Source organism: Myodes glareolus, chromosome 6 (genome assembly GCF_982192425.1).
Source record: "Myodes glareolus chromosome 6, mMyoGla1.1, whole genome shotgun sequence".
NCBI classification, from domain to species: Eukaryota; Metazoa; Chordata; class Mammalia; order Rodentia; family Cricetidae; genus Myodes; species Myodes glareolus.
The window spans coordinates 109017038-109034398 of NC_142031.1; the positions used below are offsets into that span (position 1 = coordinate 109017038).

The window sequence follows — 17361 nt, forward strand, 5'->3', positions numbered from 1 at the left end:
ACTCTGCAACAATACTCTTCGTTATATAGCTTTAGGTTTCAGTGGCCAGTTCCTGCTCTTCGGGGATGGACTCTTGTTATAGAATCAGTGTCGCTATCCTGTGTGAATGCGTACTTTCAGGCACGATGAACGGAGAAAGCTCGGTCATAAGATGGGACTGTCGACAGAGTGCAGAAATCAAGAAGTTAACCTATTTGTAGTTCCCCTTTTTTGTTAATTAGGTTCATATATTTCTTGGGGACTTGCTAGTCATCTTCTGGACATGTGAGGGTCTGGGGTCTGAGGTGCCTCATCTGCACAGTGGAGCTTTGTCTGATATTGCAGCTTCTTGGTTGTAGAGCGCATGGGCGGGCCTTTGCAGGCACATTGTGCCTTAGGAATTGTGGTGGTCTCTCTGAAGGGGGATCATTTCCTATTATCTCAGGTCATACACAAAACCAGTCTGTCTAGGCTCCGTTGATATAACTACTCATAAAAATCGCCACTTAGTAAGGAGAGCTTCAGTATTTATTAAGGGAACAATGTGAAAATAGTCATATGAAAGATAGCTTTGACCTTTGCAAAGCTACTGTTAAAGGCATTGCTCACTGAATATTAAATAATTCATCAGAAATGCATCCATCCAATAGCCTTTTGAAACACGTCTCCTGACAACCCAGTGCGTCTCTCTGTTAAATGTTGGGATTTATATCTTTTGTGAAATTCTTGCTGCTACTTTGGCTACAGAGAAAATAACTAAAGTTCCTGCTTTGTGATTCTGTCAAGCCCCTGCCCCCTTTTCCTGATCTGTATTCCTACCCCATCCTTCTGTGATGGTCTATGGAATGGTTGGTGCTATATGAATTTCTGAGTTTGCCTGCAAAACTCAGTGTGTGTGTGTGTGTGTGTGTGTGTGTGTGTGTGTGTGTGTGTGTGTGTGTGTATACTCACTGGCGCCTTCTGGGGAAGGAGTGAGCCCAAATACACTCTTCCTTCTGGAAGTGTGAGATGAAACAAACTCCCCACAAACTGCTTTTGGCTAGTGTTTGACCCCAACAGAAACTTACAACATGGAATAGCAAGGAAAAACTATATGGCAGCAACAACGCAATTCAGACCAAACCAAAACAGCAACAGAACATATCTGTTCAGTCTCGGGACGGCTTTGTTGTAATACAGCTGCCTGGTGTGCATGTGTGAAGTCCTGGGTTGGACATAGGCCTCCGAGAAAACAGTATTACAAAGGTAAATACATTGACACTTCTTGTTGTTATGCACTCAGTCTGTTATTGGAACTGACTTTGGAGTTGACCAAGTGGCTCAGCAGGTAAAGGCGCTTGCGCCCAAGACTGGCAACTTTGGAGATCGGTGCCCAGGGCCTGTATGGTGGAAGGAGATAATCTACACCTATAAGTTGTCCTCTGAACTCCACAGCCACATAATATGCACCCTAAATAAGTAGACAAATAAGTCTAATACAATTTTAAAGTGATTCTATAGAGTCTCCCTCCTCCCCAGAACACTGGTTCTCTACCTGTGGGTCGTGACCCCTTTGGGAGTTGAAGGATCCTGTCACAGGGGTCTCGTATCAGATTTTCTGCATATCAGATACTACATTACAATTCATAACATAGCAAAATTGCAGTTAGGAAGTAGCAATGAAATAATTTTGTGGTTGGGGGTCATCACAACATAAGGAACTGTATCAAAGACCTGCAGCGTTAGGAAGGTTGAGAACCACTGCCCCGAAAACTAAGGGACGGGTGGCAGTGACAGCAGATGGCACACTTCTATGGGAAAATGGAATCTGATGTCATTTCTCTTTTCTATTTCTCTCGTAGGAAGGCATAAGTTTGGCAAATCTGCCTGAGAGTCCCCAATACGGTGTGCATTCCGAACGCTGTAGGAGAAGACAGCCACAGACAATTCCCGGACCACGTGACGTGGATATGTATTGACCTAGGGGCTGAAGAGCTCCGCTGTGTTGTACATATTAATGTGGGATTTTTAAAGACAACCCCACAGGACTTGCTTTGCTAATTTGGGAACTAGATAAGTCCAATAAAACGAAATTTATGCAGAGAAGAGGCCTTGATGAGAAAGGCTCTCAGGAGACTGAACGCTAACACCAAGCCACGGGAGGGGCAGGGTTAGCACCCCAGGAGTGGAGTTCCTTCCATCCTGATTTTTCCCAAAAAAATTTTATGAACACATTGTGAACTACACGAGACACCAACCCCACTGTTTTGTGAGCAGAAAGACAGAGTTGACAGATGTAGTTCTTTGCCAGGAACAACCATGTGAATTTATAAAATTTTTACAAGTGCAGCTTTCAGAAGAATGACTTTTACTGCCATATTAATGCAACCTTGCAAATTTATAGCCCGGGCATTTGTGGGTTATGAATGTCCACTGTTCCAGGCTAATGCCAAGAACATGTTTTATGTTTGAAAATTCCTTTTCCTCCTCTGATCACAGACATCTTGGCTGTTCAGATCTGTGTAATAACTCAGCAGCACACGAGGTACAAGACCGCATCAGTTCCCACTCACAATGGCTGGACTCATAAATATACTCATTACAACATACTGCCTGTGACAGAATCACCCACAAGCATAAACATATTTCCAAAGAATAGGGAATTAGTAGTAGTTGAAGCAACAGTGGCATCATTCTTTGCTACTTGCCAGACCCATAATATGTGGCCCAAAAATTGCAGTCACATGCCACAATACAAAGAAAACAGGAATAATGTGTTTAAGAAAATGATATCTCAGTGTATATAGCTCAGCAGAGCCAGGAACAATGTCATACAAGTCCAAGGCTGTGCTACGGAAAGTGTTTTTAAGTGATCCTTAAGAAACTTATTAGACTGACCTGTGTGCATGTGTGCTCCAGCACATGTAGGCTCCTATGGGCCGTGGCACACGTGTGGAGGCCAGAGGACAGCTTCCAGGAGTTGGTGCTCTTTTTCCACCATGTAGGTCCTGGGGGGTCACACTCAGGTCATCAGCCTTGGTGGCAAACATGCACACTGGCCAGCCTTACTGAAAGGCTTTAGTTACTATAGTCAGCAGGAAGTTCATGGCAGGAAAGGCGACTGCAACCCTTTCCTTGTATATTTGGAAGTTGCCTTTCATGTTGGTCATGCCTAATCTCATTCTTCCTAGTGTTGCAGATTGCTGAAGAAATTGCAGGATCCTGGGGCTTGATAAAACAATGTCTCAGAGATCTCAGAGTGACCAGTCTTTCTTCACATGCCAGAGGGCTCTTCTCTTTAACATGTTATGACCTGGGAGAATTGTTGACCGCCAGTGAAAGTCAGAGCCACTGTACATCTTTCTGGGTAGCTGTTATGTTGAACACATCACTTCTCTAGTTTTTATTTTTATTTCCTCTTTTGAGAAATGTTCAAGTTGTACTACTTGGAACAAATTCCTTTCCAATTATGATGATTTTCCTAACGTGTGTGTGTGTGCGCGCCAGCATATTTAGGAATAGAGAGCATATTATAATTTATAATATTAGTTGTTTTGTTTGTTAGTAAGCATGGCTTTCTTTCCCTAAAATAAAAACAGGTCGTGTGGGAGCTAGTGATGATTGGAACTTGACAGCTCTGGAGTTACCTGGGAGACTCACTTGCAGATACACTGAGGGACTGTCTTGACGAGGTTAACAGATGAGGAAAGACCCATCTTAAGTGTGGGTGGGATCATTCCCTGGGTGGGGAGTTTGGACTCTTCTATGGGGAGAGTGGGGCCAGAAGGTGACTAAGCAGGGAGAAGCCTTACAGCCTGAGCTCTTGGAGCTCATGTGAAAAGCTGGATGCAGCTGTGGCCATCTGTAACTCTGGGCTTCTCCAAAAGATGAGATGCAAGGCAGAAACAAGGGGATTACGCAGTGGCCAGATGGAGGAACCCCCCCCCCCCAATGTCTTTCTTGCTGGCTCTCTTTTCCTCTCTCCCTCTCACACAACATACACCCATAAATGCACACACACACATGCACACAGATAAGGTTTTAAGAAGCGAGAAAGTAAACTGAGTATTAACATTCTTCCCTCTGTGCTTCTTTCAGAGATTTATTACTTTTTATGTATGTGTGTGTATCTGTGTGAGTGTGTGTCACATGTGTGCAGGTGCCCACGGGAACCAATAGAGGGTGTTACCCCTGGAGCTGGAGTTATAGCCAGTTGTGAGCTGCCATAGTGGGGCAGGAATCAAACTGGTCCTCTAGAAGAACAGTTTGTGCTCCTAAAGGCTGAGCCATCTCCAAAGCTTCACTCTGTGCTTCTTGACTGTGGATACAAAGTAACTAATGGCCTCAAGCTTCTGGGCTGTGGTTTCCCCAACAGGAGCCAAAGCAAACCCTCCCTTCCCCAGGTGATGATGTCAGAGTATCTTATTACAGCAACAGATAGGGAACTAAGATAGGCCAACTACTGCATTGCTTTACTCCCAGGATGCCCACCACTTCTCTCTCGGTGTTTGAAAGACTTCGTGGGGAGCCTAACCTTGTGTGATAGAGGCTTGTCTGTTCATATACCAAAACTGTTTCAGTGCAGCCAGGAAAGCTCTTCTGAATTACTGAAGCTAAATAAAAATAAATAAATAAATAAATAAATAATCCTTGTTTATTCCAAGACTTAATCCTACCGAGGCTCCCAAGCTGATTAATCACTCAGCAGGCACCAAACAGCCCACGCTAGCTGATCTTACACATTTTAATGAAATGGACTGCATGCTGAAAAATGGCACACAGACACACAAATCCTGCACAGTAATTATATGAGAGAATACTCTGTTAATAGCTCCAAAGACAGCCTTATTCTTAAGAATAAGATTCTGTCAAGAGTAAATCCTTCCTCATTCATTTGCTGCTAACCTGAAGGGCAAAAGTAGTCAAATGTTAGAGTTAGCCAGGAAAACTTCGGTTTTAAAGCCTATTGAACCAATTTTCTTTTTCTTATTTTCTTAGATCATAACAATTTTAAAAATTCAAACCAGAATAATCGTCAGCCCACAGTTCAGATGCTCTTAACATCTCTTGATAGTTTGCCTTCTTTCTTTCCTCTTTATCCTGAAATTTCTTTATCATCCTGCTACTATAAAAGTAGAAATAGGAGATAACTAGCTATTCATATTCTAATGCACCCACATAATTACACGATAAATGGGATGTTACAAAATTGCTAAAATGACAGCCTTATTGCGGGCTCAATTTACTTAATTTTGTGTCTTCCAATATTAAGTCAAGAGTCACTCATTCTGCAAATTAATGGCTGATAAAAATTTAGAATAAGAAAAAAAAGCATGAGGAAATTAGTTTCTATCCAATGTGTGGCCAACTTGTGGGATTTTTCTAGAGAAAGTACAGATTTAATCAATGGGTGAAGTAGAAAGTGCTAGGTAACTTTATGACCACTTATAATGCTATAGCTACGAGTATGAAGACAATAGTAATGGAATCTCATGCTTCAGGACCCAGCCAGTCTTGTAGGTGCCTTGAAGGAGTTCTTGCAGTCCTCAAGCTTCTCTGAGTACGTGGCTGGATTCACACTGAGGTTATACCTCTCTGCAAGGATGATTCCTTAGCTCCCTCTTCCCCCCCCCCAATGTCAAGAATTTATTTGGGAACAGTTTGGAAAAGGGGTTCCCAGAATCATCAGATTCTCCATTGAGTTACATATCATTCATTCCCAACACTAATGGGCTTGCGAGGACCAAGGGCAATGAATGAAGAACTACGAGCTGGACACGGTGAGGAAGTTGAAGCAGGAGGATTGCCATACAAGGCCAGTCTGGGCCACTCAGTGAATCCTGGCAATTCAGGGTCCACTTCTTCAGGGTCCAGTACTAAATCCTGGCTGTTTGCTTTTTCTTCTCATGCAATGACTTGTTCCCGGGCATGGTGTCCTCTGGGGGACAGCAGGACACTGACCACTGGCTCCAAGAAGATGCTGACTCCAATATGGCCTCTTGCTCTGTTTGACAGGACCACTCAGTGAGCATTTCTTCATCTGAGGGAGAAATGGCAAGGCAGGCGCTGCAGCAGGAAGGGGTGGATGTCTTGGGAGAAGGGGAAATCGATGTGATCAGGAGCCGCTCCACCTCTGGGAGACTCAGTTTCATCTTCCCAGACCCCCTTTCCAGTCCTTCTCCCTGCTTAGATCACAATGCTTTTTTAATTTTCATTAAAAACAAAAATGAAAACTACACTTATCTGATAACATATCACAACAACAACAACAACAACAACAACAACAACAACACACACACACACACACACACACACACAATGATGGAAGAATTTAAATCCTCAAGCCAAAGACTATTGTTAAGTCTGTCATCATTCTTAGTGTTTGGGACGCAACAGTGAGAGTAAGACTTCAAAAGTCCTTGCTTTCAAGATACTTCCCTCATTGCTATATGCTAAAGTAACGGAATCGAGAGCAGGAGCCTGTGGTTGGGAACTGGTCCAGGTGTGGATGATGCTTCTTAAATACAGCTTACCAGGTCTACCTTCCCTTAACTCTCTGCCCTTCATACCTCAGACCTCACATGCCAGTGAGGTAAGGCTACAATGACAGCAACACACTGTCTTTCAGAGAAAGGACAGGAGACATGAATCAGTTAGTGCGGGTGACAATTCTAAGTATGAGTGCCTGGCTTGCTCTACTCTGCGAGTGTGGTGCATATCTTAGTGAGGTCGAGTTCCTCCCAGGGCTGTCTAATGCAAGTTTATTGTCCTCTGAAGCTCCCCTCCACCCTTCGAATACCTCCTTTTCAATCACAGTTTCTTTGTAACTAGGTAGCTTAAAAATATTCTGTGTGTCTGTGTGTGTGTGTGTGCATATATGTGGTATATATGCATATGTGTTCATTTACAGGTATTCTTGGAGGCCAGAGGAGGGTGTTGAGTCTCAACCTCTATCTTCTTCAACTTATTCCTTCAAGGCAGGGTCTCTCTTTGAACCCTGAGCTTGTGCTTTCCAGCTAGGCTGGTAGCCAGTAAAACTCCAAGAATCCTCCTGTCTCTGCACTTCCTATTATCAAGCCCAGACAGGACTTCTTTCTCTGCCCTCACATGCTGGCATTATAAGTGCAGGCACCCAGTTTATGATGTAGTTGCTGGGATACCCACTGCTTTATCTCTCCAGCTGTTGTAACTCAGCAGTGCTGTGCCTTGCGCATCTCAACACACATGCTTGAACAAAAGGAAGACTTTGCCTGTAGGTATGAGGCATTGGGGTCCATGTCAACAATATACATTTACCCAGGGGGCTTTATCTGCTCCCCACAATGTAGGTTTTCCTTTCATCCTTCCTTCCTTCCTTCCTTCTTTCCTTCCTTCTTTCCTTCCTTCCTTCCTTCCTTCCTTCCTTCCTTCCTTCCTTCTTTCCTTCCTTCCTTTCTTCCTTCCTTCCTTCCTTCCTTTCCTTCCTTCCTTTCTTCCTTCCTTCCTTCCTTCCTTCCTTCCTTCCTTCCTTCCTTCCTTCCTTCCTTCCTTTCTGCCTGCTTACAGCATGTAGAAAATAGAGGACCCAAAGAAATCTTATTTTGAAATCCTCTTGTTTTATGACAGTTTTGCATAGCTCAGACTGGCCTTGAACTCACTTCATATGTAGTGGAGGATACCCTTGACCTTCTTGTTTGTTTGATAGGTTTGTTTGTTACATAGGTCTCTGTAGAAGGAACGGCAGCCCGTCCGGCTAGCTTTACCCGAAATAATTACATGGAAACTGTATTCATTTAAACACTGCCTGGCCCATTATCTGTAGCATCTTATTGGCTAACTCTCTCATATTGATTCAACCCATTTCTAATAATCTGTATCCCACCACGAGCTCATGGCTTACTGGGAAAGATTCAGCATGTCTGACCTGGTAGCTTCATGGCGGGCAGCTCTCAGCCTCTTCTTCTTTCTCTCAGCATTCTATTCTGTCTACTCCACCCACCTAAGGGCTGGCCTATCAAAAAGGCCAAGGCAATCTCTTTATTAACCAATGAAAGTAACACATAGACAGATGACCCTCCTCCATCAGATCTCACTATGTAGCACTGGCTAGCCCACATGAAATCTACTTACTTCTGCTTCCTGAGTGCTAGAATTAAAGGTGTGTGCTACCATGCCTGGTTTATCCTTAACCTTCTAATTCTTCTGCCTCAACCTTCCCAGGGCTGAGATTACAGCCATGCCCCTCTAGGCTAGTTTTATGTAGCATTGGGGTGCAAACCCTGAGTGTTGTGCAAGCTGAGGGCACTCTCTACCAGTTGCCAGTCCTCTCCTCTTGCTTTCAGTTCCAGCCAGGAGGGATTTATTAACAGAACTCTCCAGATATAACAAATAGAAAGTGTCCTCTCAGTCTGGCTTTGTCCTGCCTCTGCTGTGAAGACCGCATCACTAACTCCTTCTGAGAAGGCTGCTCTCACCTTTGGGCTGACGTCAGGCTGCTGTGAAATCACGCAGTGGGATTTTTCAGCCAAATGCATGATGTGGGTCTGCACTCTGAAGTCAGCACTGTTTTTGAGACCTGTTTAATGGCTAAAGAGGCCAGAAAAAAGTTAAGTTTTCTTTCCCAGGTCTCAAAACTCCTGGCTCCTTTTCATTGGTCTATGAATTTTGCAGGAAGATTATACTTCTGTCTTTATCTCAATCCATTCTCTCTGTCTCTGTTGCTCCCTTCTTTATCTTCCGCAAAAATAAAAACAAAACACCTACCTTTTCAAGATGTTGTTTGGAAATTTCCTTTGCCAGTTTTACAAACTGACTGCTAAGTTTTCACCTTTCAGATCACCGCAGCCAACAGCCCAGACGGTTTCTCCACCCCTAGTCACCGCTGGCCATTTCCTAGGCACTAAGGCAGTTTGTTACCAACCTTGGATGGTAACGTTCCCGTCTCTGTTTCCCATTTGTCCCCAAGCTGATTCTGTTAGTAGAACTTGTCTTAGCTACTGTTTTAGTGCTGTGACAAAGACACCATGACCAAGGCAACTGCTAAAAGAGAGCATCTCATTGGAAACCTGCTTCCAGCTTCAAAGGGTGAGTCCATGGCCACCATAGCAGCAGGATTAGTGGCAGGCAGGCCTGGCACTGGAGCGGTAGCTGAGAGCTGACATCTGATCCCTAGTAGGAAGCAGAGAGACAGAGACACAGAGAGACTGAGACAGAGCAAGACAGAGAGAGGAAGAGAGTGAGTGAGACTTTTTGAAAGCTTGAAGCTCACCTCCAGTGACACACCTCCTCCAACCAGGTCACTAATCCTTGTTAAACAGTCCACCAAACGGAACCAGACATTCAAGTGTATGAGCCTATGGGGCTATTCTCATTCAAACCATCACATTCCTGACAATGCTCTCTGTGTCAGTTAGCGCTTCCTGAGTCACACACTGTCCAAAACCGTGTGGGTAGTGAAAATGTTTATTCTCATGGTTTTTGGAGAACCTGTGGCTTTTTCCCCCTAAAAATAAGCTTGACTAAAGCTGGGTTGTCTAGGATGACTTCACACACATGCAGTGAGTGTTTTCCAGTCGTGGAACAAGAGCTGAGTGTCTGCCATCACCTGCAGCCAAACCCAGGTTCATTCATATGTAACAAAGTCACAGTGTGCAGAGGGTACTTCAGTAATTCATAGACCACCCTTTGCAATCTCCTGCCATTCTCCCCCCACCCCGACTTCCATTTAGTCCACCATCTTGATTGTGAGTGGAATGGCTCTCTTAGCCATGTAATTAGTTCCCTCCCCAGTTATGACTGGGTTTCTCATTATGCCACCTGAATAAGACTTTGCAGATTTGCTAATACGATACATTTGACTCAATAGTTATTCAGTGTTTCATTAAACTTACTTCATTTGGTCTTATGGGTAAGTCTAAATCTTCCTAACTTATATTTGAAAATTGCATACAAAAATGATTAGCAACTAGTCCCATGCTGAGTTGAAGATGTCATTTTTGGGGAAGCACTTCTTTGGGAAGTACCCTTTTCACACCCTTTGCTTACCATTAGGGCATTGACATTTTCCACAAGACTCACCTTGCATAAGATGAATATTTAATATAATTATAACTTAAAAGAATAGATAAACATAACTTAAAAGAATAGATGAACACAGAGAGCTGGCTCTTGTTGCTTTTACTGAGGAACTGAGTGTAGTTTCTAGCCCACATCATGTGGCTCACAACTGCTGTAGGGTAATGCTCTTGTACACTATAAAGATTTGTCATTCACATTGGTTTAATAAATTGCTGATTGGCCAGTATTCAAGCAGAAAGTATAGGTGGGGCAACTGGACTAGGAGAATTCTGTAAAGAGGAAAGGCAGAGAGAGACACATTCACAAGCCAGACACAGAGGAAGCAAAATGAGAGTGGTTTACTGAGAAAAGGTACCAAGCCACATGGCTAAACATGGACAAGAATTATGGGTTAATTTCAGTTGTAAGAGCTAGTTAGTAATAAGCCTGAGCAATAGGCCAAACAGTTTATAATTATTATATTACTATAAGCCTCTCTGTATTTCTTTGGGATTGAATGGCTGTAGGAATGGGCAGGACAGAAATTTCTGTCTACACACAACCACTGGCAACTCCAGATCCAGAGGAATGCCTTTAGTCTCTGTGAATACCTACCTGCTCACTACCTTATACATATACATATCATTAAAAATAATAAAGTAAATCATCTTTAAAAATATTTGAATATGGTAATAAAGTCACACAAAAGTTTTAAAAAAATAAGTCTGTTTCCTCTACATTGGTATTAATACATTCTGAAAAAGAGAGAATTTAAGAGAGACCCGTGTGGAGAGCAGGAAATGCCATTATGTCTTAGGGAAATCATCTCCTTAAAGCTTCTGCGTTCTTATATCCATCAAAGGAATCATTTATTTCTCTCATAAATCTGTAATGATGGCACAGTTGCACATAATGGTTTGCAATTTCCTTTGGTCAGCAAAGAGAAAAATGAAAGAGGCAAACCTCCACATGAGCCCAGTAATGTCTACCCAATATGTCTCAAAAGCCCCTGAGATGGCAACCCTAAATGAGCCTGCTTGCTGAAAGGCGCTATCGAGTGGATGAGCTTCTAGTCACAAATGGAATACACATAATGAGGTGATTTCTTCTGCCCCACATAACTGAAATGCCAGTCACAGTTCCCTGCAATGAGCAAGGCTGACCTGTAATAGAGTCATCAGCCAGACAGACCTGTAATAGGATCATCATCATCTCCTATTCCAATCACATTTAAAAACTTACACTTATGAACTAAATGCTCAAATTCATGGCTTGCTACTTCAAGGTGGTTTCTTCTCCTCTTAAGCTGCAGAGTTTCTGTTCACATAAGTCATCCCACTTTAAAGTTTTTGTTTTAGCTCTGAACTAGATGCCCTTGAGTGTGGATTTTTGTTACGTACTGACTTTATTAAGTTAATAAACTGACTTTATTTCTTCTTTATTAGGACTTTCTAAAGAAAAAGCGGTGGCCCCTAAACCCTTGGTATTAAAGACAGTAGAGTTTTTATCATAAGAAACAACTTTCTGTTTTAATGTAAGCTTATAGTCATGTTGCTAAGGACTACATATAAAAAGTCAACAAAACTGAGAACAACTGAACTGCTTGAAGTAATTACTTTGTGAAGTAGTTACCGCAATGACTGTAAGATAAACTCACTGTCACCAAAGGGCAGTCGCTGATTTTCTATGAAGCTGAAGTACAGTGAGCGTGTTGCTTTTAACCCTGTATGACATCAACATTAGCACCGTTGCTTAAACATCTGATGCCTCTGGTCTAGAACATTTCATTGCTCTCTATGACCTTTCTTGCGTCGCTCCCATCAAGGTAATTTTCCTCAGCGCTCACCCCCAAGTTCAGAAGTTGTAAGTATTTATTGTCTTTCCGACGACATAAATCCCAGATTCAAGGCTGTGAGTAGGAATCACATTTACTTTCTACCTTCATTTTCATCTAATAATCTAAGAGGCGAGGTTAACCCTGACTCAGTTCCCAATCTTATTTCGTCTAGTGTCAGCCGAAGTCTTTTTCACTGAAGATGCTGAGCGGTTCACATGCCAGAAGGACACAGAGTCTTATATTTCATGCAGACAGAAATTTCAAAGTTTCTAATTTTTTATTATTATTTATGTGTATGGGTAATTTGCCTGCACACATGTCTATACCAGACCACATGAGTGTCTGGTGCCTCAGAGGCCAGAAGAGGGCGTCGGAGTTGCTGGAATCAGAGTTACAGACAGTTGTGAGCCACCGTATGGGTGTTGGAATCTGAGCCCAGGTCCTCTGGAAGAGCAGCTGTTCCTAACTGGTAAATTGTTTCTCTAGCTCAGATGTCAAGGTTATTTTGTTTTTGTTTAGTTTGCTGTTGTTTTTTTTTGTTTTGTTTTTGTTTTTGTTTTGAGATAGTGTTTATTAGGTAGCTCTGACTGTCCTGGAATTCACTGAGTAGACCGGGTCAACCTTGACGTCACAGAGATCTGCCTGCTTTTGCCTCCTGAGTCCTGGGATTAAAGGTACCACCTCACCAGGAGATCTCAATGTTTTAATGGATCTGAAGACTCCGCATTGTTTTAACGTGAATTTGTCTTCCCGACAGGACCCAGAATCACCTAGGATGTAAACCTCTAGATATGTCCGTGGGCGATTAATTAATAATTGTAATAGTTAATCACAATTAAGGCCCCACCCACCTTAATCATGAGAAGCACCCTCGCACAGTCTGAGAACTGGATGGAAGGACTGTCTTCATCCGATGTAATATGGCCGGCTCCCCGAAGCTCCCGTGGCCATGACTTCCAGGCCATGGCGGGCTGTCCTCTAGAACCATGAACCCAAATAAGCCCCTCCTTCTTACAGTGGCTTTTGTCACAGCAACAAACAGGTAGCTAATACAGCTCAGTACTGGTCCAGACCCTCTCTGTCATTTAGATTCAACAAATATTTATTAGAAATCCTTTATTTATGCAGCATTTTGCACAAAACGTTATTGTGTAATCTTCAAGACAGAATTGCTGGGTATTATCACAGCCAGTTTTCAGACAAGGAGGCCGTGCTAAGAGGTTAGAAAACATCTGCCTGTGCCTTAGGGTTGGCAGGGAGGGGCCAGAGTGTGCAAAGCACGACCCAGAATTCACAGCTTATGCTCTTCACCTTTTTGACGCGCCCATCCTAAATTCGTCATAATTTTGTTTGGGTCCATTCCAGAACCTTTCTATGGTTTTCTCAGACAATTGCTATGCCAGGATGGTTTCAGAAAGCAACAGCCCAATACAAACTTTTTCAAATTGCCCCATTCTTTTTGAAAGCTAATTTATTCTGTGCGTTTTAAAAGATGCTTGTAACGCAGTCTCCTTCAAAATTCCAATACAAAGTCTTCACAGATCTTAAAAGAACAATGATCAGATTTAGATGGAAACATAAAAATCCAGGATAGCTAAAAGAATCCTGAACAATAAAAACTGCTAGAGGTGTCACCGTTCCTGAGTTCAAGTTGCACTACAGAGCTATAGTAATAAATACAGCGTGATATATGAACAAAAACAGACATGCTGATAGAATTGAATTGAAGATGCAGACAAAGATCCATCAGGCAATATTTACATCTGCAGTGGAGAGTACTACAGGAATCCTGAGTTTGGGGACCCCAAATCATTTGAAATGGCTTGAGCACATGTCTGTTCTAGGAGACAGTGTCTCTATCTTCCTAAAGGCTAAAGCTAGCCTTCCCATTGATCTAGGTAGAGCCAGATTCTACCTGAATCCCCATGGTTGTTTGTGATACATACATCCTTCAAAAGACAGTCTGGAGTAAGGTGGTCAGTGCTCTGCCTGGCAAGATGTGCAGTAATGAGTGACCCAGGAAAGTTGTGTCTCAACACCCCATTTCTGGAATCTCAAAAACTTTATGGCATGTTTTCAACTTGATACACTGAATAGAAAGAAAAGAACAGCTAGGCAGTGATGGCACACACCTTTAATCTCGGCACTTGGGAGGCTGAGGCAGGTGGATCTCTCTGAGTTCAAGGAGGCCAGCCTGGTCTTCAAAGTGAGTTCCAGGACAGCTAGGGTGGTTACACAGAGAAACTCTGTCTCAACCAACCAAACAAACAAATGAAAACAAAACAGAAAAAATGACAGTTATACCCCTGGCTTGTGAGGTCTTGTCCTGTGCTTTGGTTTCCAATATGATTCTTCAACTCAATCTTTAGATGTACAAGTGACCCCCTTATCAGAGCACAAACAATGCTAAGAATGAGTTCCATTTTAGCCTTCCCTACTTTATTACATAGAGGTTGGATATAGTAGGAGAATAATATTCTGAACTTGAGACCCAATCCTGCCATTGACTACACTGGTCCTCAGTTTTCCTGTCTGCTAAATTCTAAAAACTGTGAAACAATGGAGAAATGCTACAAATATTCAGAGAACACCCAAGTAAAATTCTCTCTTTTTTTTGGGGTGGGGCAGTTTGAGACAGGGTTTCTCAGTACCTATGGAGTCAGTCCTGGAACTCGCTCTGTAGACCAGGCTGACTTTGAACTCACAGAGATCCGTCTCCCTCTGCCTCTCGAGTGCTGGTATTAAAGGCTATGCCACCACCACCCAGTAAAATTCTCTATCTTGAATGTAGTTTGATGTTACTGCTCCCACAATCATGAGGGAGGGGCATAATCTACTAAATTGAAGAAGTGGGCACATGAGATGGCTCCGCAGGTAAGGGGCCCTGCCATCCATCCTGAGGCTCTGAGTTCAATTTCTGGGATCCACATGGTGGAGGGAGAGAGCTAACTTACACACGCACACACACACATGCTGCACATGCAATAAATATCTGCAATAATTTTTTTTAAGTAAGTAGGGGTGTGGTACAGAGATAAAGGCTTTCATAGCATGTGCATAGTCTTGGATTCCACCCCTACACAACCAGGGAAAAAAAGTAAAATAAGAAAAAGGAAGTCCTAACAGATAGAGTAATAAAGATAAAGGGCCTGGTGTGAGAGAGGCAGCAATCTATCTCCCGGGATAATTATCCTTACCGAGTCATGAATAGATGCTGGGGAGCTGTGAGCCTGGGGGCTGATTTTTGCCATATTTTATTTCTTAAACTACATGCGTGTGTTACAGTTAAGATAAAAATGAGCTTCAAGACATAATGCAGGGAGGGGGGAGGAACTTGAACTTCCCACAGGGCTGGAAGCCCTGACTGCTCTTAGGGATGGAGAGGGAGGAGGGGGGGGGGAGTGGGAATGTGTTGGGAGGAGGGGCGGAAATGGAAACTTTCATAATTTAATAAACTAAAAAAAAAGACATAATGCATTAATTGGTTCATGGCCAGGGGACAGTTCAGTGGCGATTGGCTGAAGCAGGGTGGGAGGGAGCCCTGAGGAATAAAGGGAACACGAACACAGAGTGGGAGGTGACACTATCAGGAAACTGCAATTTATGCTTACAGTTCTTGCACAATTGTTTTTTGTCTAGTGCCAGCCCTGGCTACATCTTTGATGGCACATCATAGCCTGTTTTTGAGTGCTAACCACCTCGAGAAGCTGCACTAACTCGTTTGGGGCATGTATGGGAAGTCACATCTCATGCGCCATCATCACAGCCAGAGATGAAGTTCATACATCTTTGCTGAGTGCCTAAGTCAGTGTCAAGGGGTGCTTTGACTCTCTGGAGGCAGATTGCATTGTTTATGAAAGACATGTGGAGGGGAGACTGAGAAGGGCACAACAAGAACATTGCCTCTTCTCCTTACGTTTCTGTAGGCCTGGAGAATTTAAATTGCAATTCTCCCGGGGAGAGATGATGATCTGACGCTCTGAATTGCAGTTAGCAATTGTTATTGCTCAATAAATATCATGGTAGTAATTCTTGGAGGGCTGGGATGCCTGCGGTTTGAACAAAGCTGTCACCAGTTGTGAGGAGCTGAGCTTAAAGTGCTGTCATATTTCTAGCCGAGTCGCAAGCCTTAAGCCCCTGGTAGCCTGCTCATCATGTGGTATTTCCTCAGCATCGCTCCTCAGGGCTGAGCAGCCGCAAGGGCCTCTGAGCTCCCCGAGAGCCCCAGTTTGCTCTTCGTGGGTTGTATATCAACTCTAATCTGTACTCAAGAGTTGGGAAAGTGGCTGTTCAGAAAGGAAACTATAATTAGGGTTAGCGGGCCTCTACATCCTCTTCTGTTTGTTAGAGAATCTGAGCAAGCAGCTATTATATACAAAACACAGCACTGGAGAGTGTGGGAGTGAGCCCGTCACAAGCACCCCTATGTCTCAGAGCTTAGATGGAGGCAGGCTTGGACTAGCAGTGATGGGCCAAATGCTTTCCTAGAGTGTAAGCTCTGCCTCCAGGGGACCTGACCTTGGATTCCCTACTTCTTAGTTGCATACTTATAAACTGATGACTTCCTTTGTGGACAGCTTTATTCTAAGATGGAGTAATTATAATGACAATTGAATTACTTCTTGCTCAGCAAAGTGTCTCATGCCCAGTAAGAGCTCTTTTCATTTTCTCTTTCCTTCTTCATCTCCTTTTTCCTCATTTCATTTCTTAAATTAAAAAAAAAAAAGACTTATTGAAGCTGGCTGGTGGTGGCACGTGCTTTTAATCCTAGCACTTGGGAGGCGGAGGCAGGTAGATCTCTGTGAGTTTGAGGCCAACTGGTCTACAGAGAGAGTTTCAAGACAGCCAAGGCTACACAGAGAAATCCTATCTCAAGAAACAAAACAAACAAAAAAGGCATTGATTTTGTGTGTCTGTGTGTGCGCATGCATGCATGAGAGCATATGCCTGCAGTGCCTGGGGAGGCCAGAAGAGGGAGTCGGATCCTCTATATGATACACATGGTTTTGAGTCACCATGTGGGTGCTGGGAACTAAACCTGGGTCCTCCACATGAACAGCCGGTTCTCATAACTGCTGAGCCATCTCCCCAGCTCATCAATTCTTCTGTGACTATGTCTCACTATGCAGCCCAGGAGAGTAACAATCGATCTTGAGCTCTTCCTGACTCGGCCTCCTGGGATGCTGGAATCACAGGGATGCACACAGCTTTATGACTAAACAATATATTCTAACAAATGCATTATTACTAGAAAGGGTAGTGGGAAGAACCGCTCTAGATGGGTTTTCCTGAGGTTAACTCTGAGAGCAGCGGCTGCACTGAGCACCAGACTGGATTTTCATGTAACGGGAACAGGACAGGCTGGCATCTCAGCGTTGAGATGAAACAATGCACAGCCAAGGGACGTGGATGTTTTCACTTCTTTAGCAATCAGATATGTTTTCTGAAAGGACGAATCCAAATTAGAAAAGACATCAAATGCCACAGGAATTCAAATTGTATGGTGTTGGCAGAGAGAATTAGGGAGTCTT

General features: G+C 43.3%; 1 long non-coding RNA gene across 2 annotated transcripts in view; it reads right to left on the reverse strand.

Moving 5' to 3' along the window:
• Nucleotides 1-489: 489 nt before the first annotated feature.
• The window catches only part of LOC125404445 (uncharacterized), a 37181-nt gene continuing 20309 nt past the window's right edge, over nt 490-17361 (reverse strand). For both annotated transcript variants that reach the window (XR_015002439.2, XR_015002438.2), the window contains 3 exons: nt 12682-12904; nt 8412-8523; nt 490-6143 (listed from right to left, as the gene is read on the reverse strand). This is a non-coding gene — a long non-coding RNA (uncharacterized LOC125404445). The remainder of the gene's footprint in view (nt 6144-8411; nt 8524-12681; nt 12905-17361) is intronic.